This window comes from Coregonus clupeaformis, chromosome 15 (assembly GCF_020615455.1).
Source record: "Coregonus clupeaformis isolate EN_2021a chromosome 15, ASM2061545v1, whole genome shotgun sequence".
Taxonomy (NCBI): domain Eukaryota; kingdom Metazoa; phylum Chordata; class Actinopteri; order Salmoniformes; family Salmonidae; genus Coregonus; species Coregonus clupeaformis.
The window spans coordinates 43,353,186-43,371,534 of NC_059206.1; the positions used below are offsets into that span (position 1 = coordinate 43,353,186).

The window sequence follows — 18,349 nt, forward strand, 5'->3', positions numbered from 1 at the left end:
CACTATCGCCATTCAAGGTACCTTAGAAGTACCTGTGGACACAGTACAGTACCATAACATTGTGCTACCCACGTTTTGCCCAGGATTAGCAGGTCAGACTTAGAAGTTACGGTTCTGAACAATCTCCACAAGAGTACATTTCATACGCTTTTTCTTCCCTCCCATTCCACCCTTGCACTTACATAATTAAAAAAACAGTTATTTTTGGAAGGAAACTGCACTCAACGTAATGGCATAGGCCTAGGCTATTATCAGTGGAGCGAGAGGGAGAGAGAGAGAGAGCAGTTCAAACCAGCACATTGAAATGTTGTATATCATTAGTAGCACTTTAAGGAAAGCATTCTCTATCCACCATGCAGGCTGATACAACAACATAAATCAGTAATTGTTTAATGGATTATGGATTAATAAAGATAGAGAGAGATAGAGAGTGAGTGAGCGGGCGAGCTAGCGAGAGAATAAAACTATGGTTTCAAACCTGCACAGTGAAACACCCATTAGGAGCACTTATTGAGGACAGCATGGGAATTATGAAAATGTTGGTCCTTCTGTGAGGTATATATTTGGGCCAAATCATCTAAACAAATGGAAAAGAACAGACCACTACCTTACACTATATTCATTAGCCTTTGAAAAGAATAACAACAAACGTTGTTTTTTCTTGTCCGGCTATCATCAATCATGAGTGGGGAAAAAATCATCCCTGTTCTACATTGGAGGACCATACAAATTACATCTGTGTGCTCAAAACAAATTTCCCCGGTTCTATCTGTCTTTCCTAATCATCAACGTGCACCCGTAATGATATACAATAGTTACAGTGCCTATAATTAAAATTCAAGAGTAAATAGTCATATTTAGGAATCAATCTTTTATCAAAGACACACCAAGGCAAGGTTGGAAGGTTAACTTCCCAAGAAGTTAGGGCTCAGCTGGGCTTCAAGTTACGAGGTGGTCAGGGCACTGGGGAGTAGTCCCTATGACATTTACATTTTAGTCATTTAGCAGACACGCATATCCAGCGCGACTTACAGTACTGAGTGGATACATTTTTTTACTTTTTTCCCCCGTACTGGTCCCCCATAGGAATCGAACCCACAATCAATCAAATTGTATTTATAAAGCCCTTTTTACATCTGCAGATGTCACAAAGTGCTATACAGAAACCCAGCCTAAAACCCCAAACAGCAAGCAATGCAGATGTAGAAGCACGGTGGCTAGGAAAAACTCCCTAGAAAGGCAGAAACCTAGGAAGAAACCTAGAGAGGAACCAGGCTCTGAGTCCCCTTCTGGCTGTGCCGGGTGGAGATTTTAACAGTACATGGCCATTAAGGCCAGATTCTTCTCCAAGATGTTCAAACATGTGTAGCTCAGTGTTGCTGACGCTTGCAACCCTTGTGTTGCAAGCGCCATGCTCTACCAACTGAGCTACACATGTACCCTGACCTTAATCTATCCTGTACAGTAATACCACCCCTGTCTTGGAACTTTGTGTTGGTGTACCATTCATGGAAGCCCTTCTTATTGATGGTGACATCAGAATGGAACTTTATAACGATGGCGTCCCCAGCAGAGTAGGATCTCCTCAGGGGATGAAAGAAAGAGAGCGAGAAAGAGGGAGCGAAAGAGAGAGAGAGAGAGAGACAGAGAGAGAGAGAGAGAGAGAGAGAGAGAGAGAGAGAGAGAGAGAGAGATAATCTTACACCTCTACATTTTAAAAGTATGCAAACACCCCTGGCATTTTGTGAAGTGCTACATACAGTAACACTATGTACAGTAGCTGTTACAGTCTAGTAGATGTACTGAAACCTTTGGTCGTCCTTACCCCAGATCCACAGCCTTGACATCAGCACCATCAAATAGCTCCATGTATTCCTAGCCTCTTCCTCAATCTCAAAGGTTTGGAATATGAGCTCTACTCCGTGGCCCTTCTCAGCAGAGACCACCCACTGGTAGTCAGACAACCCTGGGTAGTTGTTATCCCCTAACTGGGCGTGGGAGTAAAGATCTTTGGTCTTGACCTCAGCTTTAATGCTTCCTGCACACTCTGAGAACGCACAGCCACAAAATTAGAGACCGAGGCTCAGAGAAGGAACTCATTCAGATATGGAATGTGCAATTTAGCAACAAATAATTCTCTGAGCGCAGTTATTTTCCCCCAAAAAAATCCACTACACTCCCTGTGGTATTGTGTAACTTTATACGCGTGAGATGAAAGAGACCACTAATCACAAACCCAGATGGCAACATGGCCATTGTAACCCCCAATTTATGCAGGATTAATTCCTTGAGATGAATCCTGTCATTATTCAAGGGTCTTGACAAAACAACATATGTTGTTCACGCATTACTAACATAATGTACTGTACCTTAGTGATAATATAATACAAACAAAACAAAAACCAGAGATAGTGTCATCAGCATACAAGAAGACATTTGCATCAGTGGACACATAACTGATCATTAACGATGAAGGAGGTTAACAATGGTCCCAGGATCAAACCCTTGTGGCCCATCCTTTTCGACCTCCCAGTAATTGGAGTTGTCTTTGGGAAAACGCAAGCCTTTTTGATTGATCTAAGAGACAAAATGAGCCCAACTGGATCAAAGGCATTGGTAAGATCAATGAATACCACTTAACTGGTCTGCTGAGATTTATGGATTATTTATCATTATTATTATCAATATTTTAAATAGGCTATGGCAGTGGATTGACCAGACCTAAATGAAAAAGGTTGAATAATTTATTATACAATCAATATTAGTTGAATATTCTATTTTCTCTGAAATCAAAACAACATGATAGCAGTTCGCCCATCTCCCTGTGAACAAATAAGAATTATCCATTTCAGTCCTTTTCTTTCTGGTATCACAAAATGCTAATACTAGTGCTAATTCCAGTGTACGTGTCTCAAAGCCTCTCTTCTGGACTGAGTTGTCAGAGAAGAAGCACAGGAACATCTTGTTGCCACTGGAGATGACTGGCGAGGGTTTCTTGGTGCCACAGAAGCATCCAGACTGGGGGCCCGCTGCCCCGCCCATCGTAGATCTTCAGGTGGTCGTAGGCACACTCCAGATGAGCCTCCATGTCGATCTCTTTGAAAACATGAAAATTGTATGTAGATTAATTGAGGTAGGTGGTAAGAATCTACATTAACCTTCTTCTGCTGACTATGTACTGTTACAATGTAAATTATAAGCATGACATAACAGGTGTCATTAAAACTATTCCAATCTTGTCACGAGCAGTTAACATACAATTTCGATGAGGTGGCCTGGGGTAGTGGAGAGGGCCCCGGTACAGGCCTTCTTGCTGGGGTACTTGTCAGGCCAGTAGTGGCTGGTGATGGTGCCTGACACACTGCTCACCACATGATCACAGCCGGCTAGAAAATAAACATTGCTGAATAGCTCAGTAATCCAAGAGGACAGATCATATCCCCAGCTCTTTGATTTCATGAGCCATGTAAAATAGGATGTCAAGGGCTTTATGTAATTCCTGGATGGATGGATATGGATAGCTACAGTATGATCTGTAGGTAAATGTAAGGATAAATCCATTAAGATAGGAGACATCCTGTACCTTCCTTGCATTCGTGTTTATTGTCATGCAGCACAAAGCCACTGAGACACTGACAACTGTAGCTCCTGAATATGTTGACACACTCGTGTTGGCAGCCTCCATTCTCCTTAGAGCACTCGTCCTTGACTGCATAGGAACAGAACATTGTCAGACATTGTTAAACCCACCTAAGCCCTTTATAACACTCAAATCTTTGAGCATTTATTGTGTTAGTGCTTATATGTACATTTTGTCTCACAATTCTTTTTTTAAAGACTTACCCGAGAAGAATTGGGCTTTGAAACCTTTTTCGGACACTGTGTTGTTGTTTTGGGAGGTGATGGCCTCTGGTTTCTCTGTTCCACAAAACTTCCCATGAAGCCTGGTATCAGCGGTCAGTCCACTCCTCACCTCCACATAATCATATTTACACACCTGAGGGAAGAAGAGACCACAGAGGACAGGTCAGACAGTGTTGAAGAGGAACTGGAACATGTACTATGGAATAAGTCAAGGTAAACCACTACACACAGACACCGCCTTACTGGACTAGACAATAATTTCCCTCATGAGGAGAGACATCGGTGGCCACTTTCACTGGCCATTGTAACTGCCCATTCCTTCCCACTTACAAAATGTGCCCTCTCTGATAATTCAGGGTATAATGCTTACATCGTTGCCCTCGGTCTCGAAGACATCAAACAGCAGGGTGATGTGGTACTGTGTAGGGGCCACCAGCTGCCAGACACAGTTCTTGTTGGGGGGTATTCTTTGGGCCAGCCAGGGGTGGTGATGGAGCCGTTAAGCTTGGTAATGAAGCCTCCACACGCAGCTGCTGGGGAGGATACAGAGCGAACATTAGTGACAGACCTGTGGCCATGAGGCAACACACCTCGTACCACATCATAACTGTTATAGTGTAGAGAAGGTGGAACGGGTTCACAGTACAATACACTATAAAGCAGATTAATGTGATTGTTGCTCTGTTGCAAGAATATCAACATTTAGTTTGAAGACAGGGGCTGATGAGTGTCGTTTTTTTTACTACAATGGTGTCAACATTGGGATATTTATCTCCTGAGAAGCTCTTTATTACAATTATGACAATTGCACAGATGGTTATTTTGTGAAGTTAGACTGTGGCTTGAGTTTTCTAAAGCCTTGAGACTGTCCAGTGAGTGGGATGGTGATGTTATGTGATTCATACAACACTGAACAACAATATAAACGCAACATGCAACAATTTCAAAGATTTCAGTTCATATAAGGAAATCAGTCAATTTCAATAAATTCATTAGGCCCTAATCTATGGATTTCACATGACTGGGAATACAGATATGCATCGATTGGTCAGAGATACCTTAAAAATAAAGGTAGGGGCGTGGATCAGAAAACCAGTCAGTATCTGGTGTGACCACAATTTGCCTCATGCAGCGCGACACATCTCCTTCGCATAGAGTTGATCAGGCTGTTGATTGTGGCCTGTGGAATGTTTTTCCACTCCTCTTCAATGGCTGTGCAAAGTTGCTGGATATTGGCGGGAATGGAACATGCTGTTGTACACGTCGATCCAGAGCAAACATGCTCAATAGGTGACATGTCTGGTGAGCATGCAGGCCATTGAAGAACTGGGACATTTTCAGCTTTCAGGAATAGTGTACAGATCCTTGCGACATGGGGCTTTGCTTTATCATGCTGAAACATGAGGTGATGGCGGTGGATGAATGGCACGACAATGGGCCTCAGGATCTCGTCACGGTATTTCTGTGCATTCAAATTGCCACCGATGAAATGCAATTGTGTTCGTTGTCTAGTTTATGCCTGCCCATACAATAATCCCACCGCCACCATGGGGCACTCTGTTCACAATGTTGACATCAGTAAACCGCTCACCCACAAGACACCAAACATGCTGTCTGCCATCGGCCTGGTACAGTTGAAACTGGGATTCATCCGTGAAAAGCACACTTCTCCAGCATGCCACTGGCCATTGAAGGTGAGCATTTGCTCATTGAAGTCAGTTACGACGTCGAACTGCAGTCAGGTCAAGATCCTGGTGAGGACGACAAGCACGCAAATGAGCTTCCTGAGACAGTTTCTGACAGTTTGTGCAGAAATCCTTCGGTTGTGCAATCCCAGAGTTTCATCAGCTGTTCAGGTGGCTGGTCTCAGAAGATTCCGCAGGTGAAGAAGCCGAATGTGGAGGTCCTGGGCTGGTGTGGTTATACGTGGTCTGCAGTTGTGAGGCCAGTTGACGTAAAGCCAAATTCTCTAAAACGACGTTGGAGGCGGCTTATGGTAGAGAAATTAACATTAAATTCTCTGGCAACATCTCTGGTGGACATTCCTGTAGTCAGCATGCCAATTGCATGTTCCCTCAAAACTTGAGACATCTGTGGCATTTTGTTGTGTGACAAAACTGCACATTTTAGAGTGGGCTTTTGTTGTCCCCAGCACAAGGTGCACCTGTGTAATGATCATGCTGTTTAATCAGCTTCTTGATATGCCACACCTGTCAGGTGGATGGATTATCTTGGCAAAGGAGAAATGCTCACTAACAGGGATGTAAACAAATTTGTGCACCAAATTAGAGAGAAATACGTTATTTGTGCATATGAAAAATGTCGGGGATAATTTTTTTAAGCTCATGAAACATTGGTCCAACACTTTACATGTCTATATATTTTTGTTGAGTATACATTGGTGTTTTTAGGAGATGGATAAGTAAGCACCCCCTGCACTCACCCTCACAGATGCACCTGTCTGAGGCGAGCTCAAAGCCAGGGTCAGAGGCACATCGGTAGCTGCCCAGGGTATTCACACAGCGCTGCTCACAGAACCCATTATCAGGCTTGGAACACTCGTCCATCTCTACCACCCACAGAAGCTGTTGTGTTATGTCATGAAGAAGAAAGGAACCAGAAGAAACCATTCGTTCCTCTGCACATTGTATAAATACTTCCACTTCCTTCCCATCTCTTTCATCCAGAGAGGCCGTTGTGACATCCCATGAAGGAAGAAAGAGAGAATGGAGTAAAACATTTCTAAGAAACCATCAGTTCCACTTCCCTCCCATTGAAGTAGTGTACCCTATTTTCAGTACACTGAAAAAATGAGATTTTTTTTGTGTACACACAGGTGGACATCCAGCCTTCCATGTAAAGCATATCAAATTAACTGATATTCGGAGCAAGGAGCAGCTCTAGCTTCAATTCAAAAGTCCTCTTTTATTCCATAAGTCAGCCATCATCAGATAATATGTGCAACAATGCAGAAATATACAGTTGAATAAAATATGACATTTTATTTAAAGTGACAAATGAGAGTTGTGCCTAATTCCCCTCATTTCTACTCAGGGTCACTGTCTCACCCAAACACTCACTGTATAAGAATAAACAAAAATGCTCATACCTCGGAAGCTTTTCAAAATAATTTATACTGTAGCCCAAATGTACCAGCAATTTGTCAAGTCAATGTTAAAGGCCCAGTGCAAATGTTTTGCTTCATTTATTCTTTCTTCCCTCATGCGATGTCACAACGGCCTCTCTGGATGAAAAATTGAGTATATTATGAACTCTTTATTTCTGTCGACTGAAAATACAAAGGGAAGGAAGTGGAAGTATTTATACAATGTGCAGTAGAACGGATGGTTTCTTCTGGTTCCTTTGTTCTTCATGACATATCATGACGGCTCTGTGGGTGGTAGAGCTGGACGGGTGTTCCAAGCCTGATAATGGGTTCTGTGAGCAGCGCATCTCTACCACCCACAGAGCCGTCGTGATATGTCATGAAGAAGTGTGACGCGTTCTGAGTATACGAAGAGGCAGGACGCAGACGCAGGAATTAACAAGGTCAAGGTTTACTTAAGAATGACAATGAGAAATAACAAAGATAGAGTAAAACGACACGAAGCTAAACAATCACACACAACATCATCCAGAACAGTCCAGGGCTATATACAGTGGGGGAAAAAAGTATTTAGTCAGCCACCAATTGTGCAAGTTCTCCCACTTAAAAAGATGAGAGAGGCCTGTAATTTTCATCATAGGTACACATCAACTATGACAGACAAAATGAGGAGAAAAAAAATCACATTGTAGGATTTTTAATGAATTTATTTGCAAATTATGGTGGAAAATAAGTATTTGGTCAATAACAAAAGTTTCTCAATACTTTTGTTATATACCCTTTGTTGGCAATGACACAGGTCAAAGGTTTTCTGTAAGTCTTCACAAGGTTTTCACACACTGTTGCTGGTATTTTGGCCCATTCCTCCATGCAGATCTCCTCTAGAGCAGTGATGTTTTGGGGCTGTCGCTGGGCAACACGGACTTTCAACTCCCTCCAAAGATTTTCTATGGGATTGAGATCTGGAGACTGGCTAGGCCACTCCAGGACCTTGAAATGCTTCTTACGAAGCCACTCCTTCGTTGCCCGGGCGGTGTGTTTGGGATCATTGTCATGCTGAAAGACCCAGCCACGTTTCATCTTCAATGCCCTTGCTGATGGAAGGAGGTTTTCACTCAAAATCTCACGATACATGGCCCCATTCATTCTTTCCTTTACACGGATCAGTCGTCCTGGTCCCTTTGCAGAAAAACAGCCCCAAAGCATGATTTTTCCACCCCCATGCTTCACAGTAGGTATGGTGTTCTTTGGATGCAACTCAGCATTCTTTGTCCTCCAAACACGATGAGTTGGGTTTTTACCAAAAAGTTATATTTTGGTTTCATCTGACCATATGACATTCTCCCAATCCTCTTCTGGATCATCCAAATGCACTCTAGCAAACTTCAGACGGGCCTGGACATGTATTGGCTTAAGCAGGGGGACACGTCTCGCACTGCAGGATTTGAGTCCCTGGCGGCGTAGTGTGTTACTGATGGTAGGCTTTGTTACTTTGGTCCCAGCTCTCTGCAGGTCATTCACTAGGTCCCCCCGTGTGGTTCTGAGATTTTTGCTCACCGTTCTTGTGATCATTTTGACCCCACGGGGTGAGATCTTGCGTGGAGCCCCAGATCGAGGGAGATTATCAGTGGTCTTGTATGTCTTCCATTTCCTAATAATTGCTCCCACAGTTGATTTCTTCAAACCAAGCTGCTTACCTATTGCAGATTCAGTCTTCCCAGCCTGGTGCAGGTCTACAATTTTGTTTCTGGTGTCCTTTGACAGCTCTTTGGTCTTGGCCATAGTGGAGTTTGGAGTGTGACTGTTTGAGGTTGTGGACATGTGTCTTTTATACTGATAACAAGTTCAAACAGGTGCCATTAATACAGGTAACGAGTGGAGGACAGAGGAGCCTCTTAAAGAAGAAGTTATAGGTCTGTGAGAGCCAGAAATCTTGCCTGTTTGTAGGTGACCAAATACTTATTTTCCACCATCATTTGCAAATAAATTCATTAAAAATCCTACAATGTGATTTTCTGGATTTTTTTTCCTCAATTTGTCTGTCATAGTTGACGTGTACCTATGATGAAAATTACAGGCTTCTCTCATCTTTTTAAGTGGGAGAACATGCACAATTGGTGGCTGACTAAATACTTTTTTTCCCCACTGTAGGGGTGGTGATGAGATGATGAGGTGCAGGTGCGCTGGAGGTGATTAGGGTGCGTTGAGTTTCCATTCCGGTGTTGCCGAGGTGGTGCGCTCAGACCGGTGGCTCAGTAGACCGGCAAATCAGAGCGCCGGAGGGGAGCAACGGGAGGAGACGTGACAAGAAGAAAGGAACCAGAAGAAACCATCCGTTCCTCTGCACATTGTATAAATACTTCCACTTCCTTCCCTTTGTATTTTCAGTCGACAGAAATAAAGAGTTCATAATATACTCCATCTCTTTCATCCAGAAAGGCCGTTGTGACATCCAAAAAGAGAAAATGGAGTAAAACATTTCTAAGAAACCATCAGTTCCACTTCCCTCCCATTGAAGTAGTGTACACTAACCTCAACATCATAAGGCAAATGGCCAAAGTAAAACTATTCAAACTTTTTTGGTATACATCCTGCCATCCATCTAAAGCCCACAAATACTAAGTATATCAAATTAACTGATATGGGGAGGAAGGAGCAACTCTAGCTTATCAATTCAAAAGGTCTGCTTTTATTCCATAAGTCAGCCATGTTGGCCATCATCAGATAATATGTGTAACAATGCAGAAATACACAGCTGAATTTTGATTGAGAACAATTACAATAAGGTACTTAATTGTTACCCAGAAATGATTTGATATTGAGATAAAAATGGCTGCATTGGGCCTTTAATGTAAATGTGAAGGCCTGAGATACAGTTGAATAATCAGAAGATGGTTCCACAGATATTAATGTGAACTACTATATTACGACAAATTCTTCACTGGTAGCAAATTTTGTAAAGGATTTTTGTGCAAAATATTACCCAATCCTGTGTCATATCATCATTAACACTAGTCACAGATGGACACTATTCTTGACCTCTGAAGAAGTTCGCAGCAAATCCGGCCTTGTTCACTGACCCATCAGACACAAACTTCATCCAGAGCTGGTTGGAGCTGGTCTTGATGTCATCTGGTTTGTCGTAGCCACAGAAGCAGCCCAGCAGTGGACTGCTTTCTGAGTTCCCGCTTCTCACCTCCAGGTAGTCATAGGCACAGCTGTCATGCCTCTCAATCTATGGTAGAGACAGGCAAGGAACATTGGAGGATGTTGACACATGATGTCCAACTGTCCTACAAATTCACATCTACTCTGCTATGTCGGTTATAAATATGATTACTTCAAACCAACATAGCAGTATCCTCCTATCAGTAATAAAGAAGAAGTCTCCATCACATCCATCACCTAAAAGTGTCTGGACTTTATGATTGACATCAAGATGTGCTGCGGTCATCCCAGATTTAATGCAGATTATTCTTGGGGCTCTCACAGGGTTCCATTCACATACAAGAAGTTCTTCACTTGGGCAGGAGCTCACCGGAGCTGAGTACCGGCACCTCAAATGTTCTACTGCTTGAGCTCCTGTTCCTCTTATAGAATATTAGCTCAAGAGTATTGTGGAGCACCTGCACCTAAATATAAACAGTACAGTCACCCAAAATGAGTACCGGCACCTATTTCAGTACAAGTCAAGCACTGCATACAAGTACATGATTGAGTGACAATGATATTCCACTTCCCTTTCCGCTTCATAATCTTTACCTCAAATGACTGGAAGGAGAGGCCCACATGGAAATCCTGCGCTACTGTGATCTTCCACACACACACTTTGTTGGGCCGGTAGTCGTTCGGGTAGTTAGGTGACTGGATCTGGCCATTGTCCCAGTTCACCTCTCCCCCACAGTTGGCTGGTGAGAGAGGGAGGGGGGTACACCTTCCATGAATTCTTCCAACAACAATATCAACTTCCCTCTTTCTTTTGAAATCAAGGGAATATAGTGGCAACACATGAGTTTTGTGTTTAGTGTTTATAGAGCTTCTGTAATTTGAATGTTGCAGAAAACTAAGGCTTTTCAGACACTAAAAGAAGGACATTAATACTATATATAGACAATATGGTCTATGGTGAAACGGCTGATGTTACCTTCATACACGGCTGAGAAGCCCTTGCCCACCCAGTTGCTGCTGCTCCTGGACTCTATCCATAGCCGACTGTCCGTGGAAACGATGGGGCCAGGTAGACTGTCCCCACAGTAACGGCATGATACGAAAGATAAACAAATAAAAACACAACAGCAACAACTCCAGGGTAATGACTAATAACAACACTGAGGCAGGCAGCTTTCAGTTCATCTCAGTTACACAGACAGCTGGTGAAGTCTGATCATTGTGCATCAGTGTATTATTCTGAACATATTGTACATTCTATTCAAATTCTAACCATTTACATAAACTGCTCTGCTCTAGGAATTCAACATCTCAGGTGAACATTGACTTAGGGACAGATGTTTTCTAAATAAGTTATTGGCAGATGTAGACAGCAGGCCTCTCTGGAGAGTTCTCTATGGATGGGTTCCACTCTAAATCTTCCATGTAAAGACCTTTCAGAAGGGCTTTTCTCCAGAACCCATCTCGGACCTCCACATGGTCATACCAGCACAAGTGAGTCCTGTAGAGGTCCATGGAGGTAAGGTTCAAAATTATCTGTGAGAGACAGGCAGACAGACAGGCAGACAGACAGACAGACAGACAGGCAGACAGACAGACAGACAGACAGACAGACAGACAGACAGACAGACAGACAGACAGACAGACAGACAGACAGACAGACAGACAGACAGACAGACAGACAGACAGACAGGCAGAAATGAAGATGGGGAGAGAGAAAAGGAAGGAAGGAGTAAAGTTTGTTTGTTAAGGGCAGCACAGGACATTTTGGTCATTTAGCAGACACTGTTATCCAGAGCAACTAACAGGAGCAATTAGGGTTAAGTGCCTTGCTAAAGGGCACATCGACACATTTCTCACCTATTTGGCTAGTCGGTAATCAAACAAGCGACCTTTCGGTTACTGGCCCAATGCTCTTAACCACTAGGATATCTGCTGCCCCCAAGAAATCCACAAATAAACAGGTTATTTAAACTTACAACCCATTGGCTGCAAGGCAGGGATTCAACCCCAGAGCCAAAGACGCTGAGGCTATTAAGAGGCTATTTCTGAACAATTCTAAGCACAAAGACCGTAGCCAATGCACCTCACTTGAATTCAACCAGAACTCTCATCCCCTTTGGTTATAGGATACGATATGTTTGTTGTCAAGTGAACTGACAGAACTCACCGAGAAACTCAATGCACAGATGTGAACTGAGTTTGACGGCTAGCCCTTGGATGTTTTCAACCTACCTTATCTCCAGGTGTGACAGAGATCCTCCAGATACAGTGGACGTAGACTGCATATCCATTGGGATAACCAGGAGTGGAGAAGTTTCCACTACTGTTGTGATGAGGTGGTGATGAAGGAGTCAGGCGCAGGAGGGTAAATCACAGAATAACAGGCTTTAATCCGCAAAATACAGGTTTACGCAGAAATGCGTCAAACACACTCCAGGCCACAAAACAGGCGCACTGGAAAATACAAGGCATACGGGTAAAATACTCCCGTCGATACACAATACACAAGCTCCACCGTGCTTCACTAACCTCCACAAATAAACAATCACCCACAAGGACAAGGGGGCAGAGGGAACACTTATACACTGACTAATTAGGGGATTAGAACCAGGTGTGTGTGATTGACAAGACAATTGTGATGATGACTGGGGCGGCAATGGTTAGTACTCCGGTGACGACGAACGCCGAAGCCTGCCCGAACAAGGAGGGGAGGCAGCCTCGGCGGAAGTCGTGACAACTGTCCTGTAGGCGGTCCCCACACCCTGCCCACAAAACACAACACAGCACACAGTGAAAAAGAAACACACTCTAAACACACCACAGGAATGGCGAAAGAAGACAAAAACAAAACATTGCTGGGTTACAAAAGACAAGCTTTCGTTTCAGCTGTCTCAACATAGATTTTCCATAGCCTGAAAAAGGAGGCACAATACCAAGCACTTGATGGTTGCTGATTGATTGGTTGTAGACTTGTAACAACTGTGGCCCGTTCCTGGGGCTTGAGTTCTCCGGATTACAACAATAAACTGAATTCCAATTTTTGGAAAATAAAGAATTAATCAATCTCCTTTTGACAATTAATCTACTCATGTTACGGCTTTGTCATTACAGCTTTGTCATGGCTTCAGAAAGGTAAACACAGTAATCATCAATCGTCATCTTTTGAATGGGCGGGGGTGGTAGGAGTCAGACCTTATGCAGGGTTTATCCTCATGTTCTCTCTGACTTTTCAAGTGGTGAAAAGCCTACATGAGTCAGGGGGTCTGCCAAGTTGGATATGTCTTGTACACTTGTAAAGTTTGCGAGCTTGTGCGATGTCCCCTTTGCTCCTCTGCCCAACGGGTGGCCTGACTCCATTGACATCATAGCGGGGCAGAATGGTGTCTAAGAAGATGCCGCTGAAGTTCAGACACACACAGAGGAGCATTAAAACTAACATCTGCATAAAGGGAAACAGCGCCACACTTCACCTCCAGTGCATTTGTTATTGTTCTTGTTTTGTTGATGAAACGTGGAGAGGAGCATCCAGCATCGTGGTAAAAAACAAATTGCAGTACATGCTCTGCTGTTCTATTGCGCGTGCAAAAATGTGTTTGTTGTTTGAAGTAACTTCTTTGTTGTTGTAATTTCGCAAACGGATGTGGCAGTTTCACCATTACGGATCCAGCTTTAAGAGAAACCTCTCCTTATTCTCTCTTAGAAAAACAAAATGTTTAATTTGTATTCAGCTGACTTTTAAGACAACGAGTCTTTAACACTTTTTTTTTTACTGTCAAAACTCAAGAACCATTCATCCTAGATATCACCATCATTAACAACAGTTCCACCACTGGAAAATAACCATTCATCCTAGATATCACCATCATTAACAACAGTTCCACCACTGGAAAATAACCATTCATCCTAGATATCACCATCATTAACAACAGTTCCACCACTGGAAAAGCAGTCATGACTTAGCACTGCTGAGGAGCAGGCCATAATAAGACATTTTCACATGGGTTTCCGGTTTGACATTTTTCTACTTTATCGACCTCCCTTTCTGTCCCCCCAGCAGCCAGTTGTCACCCAGTTCCCATGGTGATGCACCCTTGAATGGCAGGCATGTGCAAATAAAGCGGTCTGAGCTAGGGCTTTAGGCTGTGCCAACGGGCTCTGTGGAGCCCATCCCTGAAAGCTTAGATTGTCCCAAACAAAGACCCAACTGACAGCCCTATATTTCCCCTGGCCCGCCTCCACGACCCTGGCCTGCAAAGTGTTGGTGGAGGTAAAAAAGCAAAACACAGAAAAAGCAACAGGGTAACAACATGCACGAGACAGAAATGAAAAGGCATCGGTTTTCTGTGAAATCATTCTAATCACAGTCAGGACCCAATCCCCATGGCATCCCAGGGTTCTTTGAAGTCAGATCTAGGAGCAAAGTGTTCGTTTTGTTGGAAGACAACCAGTTCCTGCCAGTGACATTGTTATTCTAATATGTATACTAATTAGAAGATTTAATGTTATCGTGCACAAGCGACCTGACTACAATGTGTCAGGTGAAAAACAAAGTACTTGAGTGAATAATACTCAACTGAAGGTTAGAACACATCAAATGTATACTGAATAAAAATGTAAACACAACATGCAACAATTTCAACAATTTTACTGAGTACAGTTCATATAAGGAAATCAATCAATTGAAATAAATTCATTAGGCCCTAATCTATGGATTTCACGACTGGGCAGGGGCGCAACCATGGGTGGCCTGGGAGGGCACCCACTTGGGAGCCAGGCCCACCCACTTGGGAGCCAGGCCCACCCACTGGGGAGCCAGGCCCAGCCAATCAGACTTGTGTTTTTTCCCACAAAAGGGCTTTATTACAGACATAAATACTCCTCAGTTTCATCAGCTGTCCGGGTGGCTGGTCTCAGACAATCCCGTGGGTGAAGAAGCCGGATGTGGAGGTCCTGGGGTGGTGTGTTTACATGTGGTCTGCAGTTGTGAGGCCGGTTGGACGTACTGCCAAATTCTCAAAAATGACATTGGAGGCGGCTTATGGTAAATAAATGAACATTAAAGTCTCTGGCAACAGCTCTGGTGGACATTCCTGCAGTCAGCATGCCAATTGCCACGCTCCTTCAAAACTTCAACACATCTGTGGCATTGTGTTGTGTGACAAAACTGCACATTTTAGAGTGGACTTTTATTGTCCCCGGCACAAGGTGCACCTGTGTAATGATCATGCTGTTTAATCAGCTTCTTGATATGCCACACCTGTCAGGTGGATGGATTATCTTGGCAAATGAGAAATGCTCACTAACAGGGATGTAAGCAAATTTGTGCACAACATTTGAGAGAAATACCCTTTTTGTGCGTATAAAGATTTTCTGGGATCTTTTCTTTCAGCTCATGAAACATGGGACCAACACTTTACATGTTTCATTTATATTTTTGTTTTCGTATAGATACTGAGGAGAAGAATGATTGACCTTCAAGACAATTTTATTGTCCAACCAGACAGTAACCAATTAACCAAATAGAGCTTATGAAGAATCAGTTCTTTGTACCAACCTGGAAAAGGTGTTCCGTGCATAATGAATGATGCTGTCAAAGTCGTACACTTCCCCAAGAGAGTCCACCTCCCCTGGCTCCATCTTCAGGAAGTTATACTCTTGTCCTGGGACAAATGGGAAGAATCAAGATTTGACCTGACAGACTAAAATCCGGTTTTATCAAATATGTGACTAAACAAACAGAGTTATTGACAGATGTAGAGAGCAGGCCTCTCTAGAGAGTTCTCAATGGATGGGTTCCACTCTAAATCTTCTTCCATGTAAATACCTTTCAAAAGGGCTTTTCTCCAGAACATGTCTCGGACCTCCACATGGTCATACCAGCACAAGTGGCTCCTGTAGAGGTCCATGGAGGTAAGGCTCAAAATGATCTGCGAGAGACAGGCAGACAGTCAGACTTACCTGGCTGGATGTTGTCTCTGATAATACTGACATGTTCATCGCGGTCGGGACGTGCATGCTCGTGCCAGAAGCCGATCGAATGGCCCAGCTCATGCACAACGATCCCAAACTTTCCTATTGAGATGGCCTGGGGACCCCCTACCCTCCTGCCCACGTAGGAGCAACACCTGTAGAGGGAGACACAGTCTTTCAGGGGGATATGCCCACTTGCAGGACTGTGGTTGATTCACATTTATTTCAGTCAATTCAGCACACGGAATAACTTGATATTACATTATTGAATCGAATGAATTGAAAAACTATCCATTGTCATTGAGTTCTACTCATTTTTTTTTCTTTTATAAGTTGACTTTAATTTGTCCCCTGAATTGACAGAATGAAAATGGAATTGACTGTTTACTGCACACACTTCAATAACTCAGTATGGTCAAACTCTACAACTGGAGAGCTCCAGCTCTGTGGTCAGTCACACATGAAAGCCCAGATTTAGAAAATGAATAAATACTTTGCTCTGGGGCAATGTTCCCGGTTTTCTTTTTTTGCCATGAATTCTGACAATAACACAGACACATGCAGGCAAACACACACTTACAGTAAACTGTTTACAATCAAATCCCTTTATAGAATAACTACCTCACAGCTTTGTTCCTAGTCTTTTCTTTCTTTCTTTTTTAAAGGAGAACAGATTTCAAACTCCTTTTATATTTGTATTTATTTGTGAAATGACAGGAGAAGAGAAACAGAAGGATGGATGCGGGGATCGAACCGGCTTCCGTATGTGGTTCCGAGGACAAGAGCATTACTGCTCAACCAGACAGTCTCCGGGCCCCTTTGTTCCCAGTCTTTATCAAAATCTTAAGCAAAGAATCTGAGAGAATAAAGAACAATTGGTCATGCAGTGTGCAGCATGAACCCTGTCTGAATGGCAGATATTGTGAAAAAGTTGAAGAGCAATGGAGAGGCATGTAGAGCTGCTGCTCATGGAGCGAATCATCAGGTTTGAAACCACAGGAGCCTAAGACAAAAGGCTAAAATGACAGTGAAGCGTTCCTGCCTGAAGTGCATTACCATCTATTTTCTGTCAAGGGACATAACTCTGAAGCAACTGGCAATGTTCTGCTGTGAACAGTAGGGAGCTGTAATTTACCAGCAGGTGGGCATAAGGGACTTCTAAGTAGTAAAGTAGGTGCATTGAGCTTTCCTGCTGGTAGCTCTCCTCCGTTGTCCTTTCAGTGAAGGTCCCAGTGACGCATGGCCTGAAGGAATTTTGCTTGTTGGCTGCCTAAAAGGGAGGGTTGTCCTTCAAAGTCAGAACTCACCAATGAAATTCCCACTGATCACGTATGGAATGACGCCGTCTGGTCTGGAGGTAGCTGTCCTCCTCCTGCGAAGGGAGCCCTGGGCCTGACTGTCTGGCGACGTGTCATTCCTACTGCTCTCACTGGACGACGAACCATTCACTGGAGCAGATACATGCAAACAGATATGTGGTCCATGCAGTTTTGAGGACATTCAATCAATTTCAACTCAATTCAGAGAACTAATGTAACCCCTCATCTCAAATTCATGCATGGATTTGCAACGGAGATGGCAGTCATGTGAAAACACCCTAAATTGACCCCAATGTTGGATCCTCCATGTCCAGCACGGCTCCCATACTGTACCAGCATCTGTATTGTTGAAGGTCTCGATGGTCCTACAAGTAAACCTTAAACATACGCAGGTCCTCCTCATCCAAGGCAATGTCTCCCAGGAAGGCAGCAAGAACAGTTACACACAGGCAGAAGTTATGCTGCAGCTGAAACATGGTTTGTTTTTTAATGTGATTCTTTCAATTGTTGCTTTTAGTTTCCTTAATTGGAAAAACACTTTCCACAGTTTGCTAAACAGTTTGTAAAACTAAAGAGATACTTAGACAAGCAATCATGAAGACAGATAGAGAAAATGAAAGGGAGAGACCTACTGTCTTCGCTAAAGCCTGACTTTATTTATTTGTACTGAAATATACAGTGGGGGAAAAAAGTATTTAGTCAGCCACCAATTGTGCAAGTTCTCCCACTTAAAAAGATGAGAGAGGCCTGTATTTTCATCATAGGTACACGTCAACTATGACAGACAAATTGAGAAAAAGAAATCCAGAAAATCACATTGTAGGATTCTTAATGAATTTATTTGCAAATTATGGTGGAAAATAAGTATTTGGTCACCTACAAACAAGCAAGATTTCTGGCTCTCACAGACCTGTAACTT

At 43.2% G+C, this 18,349-nt stretch overlaps 1 pseudogene; it reads right to left on the reverse strand.

The window, feature by feature from the left end:
• Positions 1-472: 472 nt before the first annotated feature.
• Positions 473-17,906, reverse strand: LOC121583472 (annotated as a pseudogene).
• Positions 17,907-18,349: the final 443 nt, after the last annotated feature.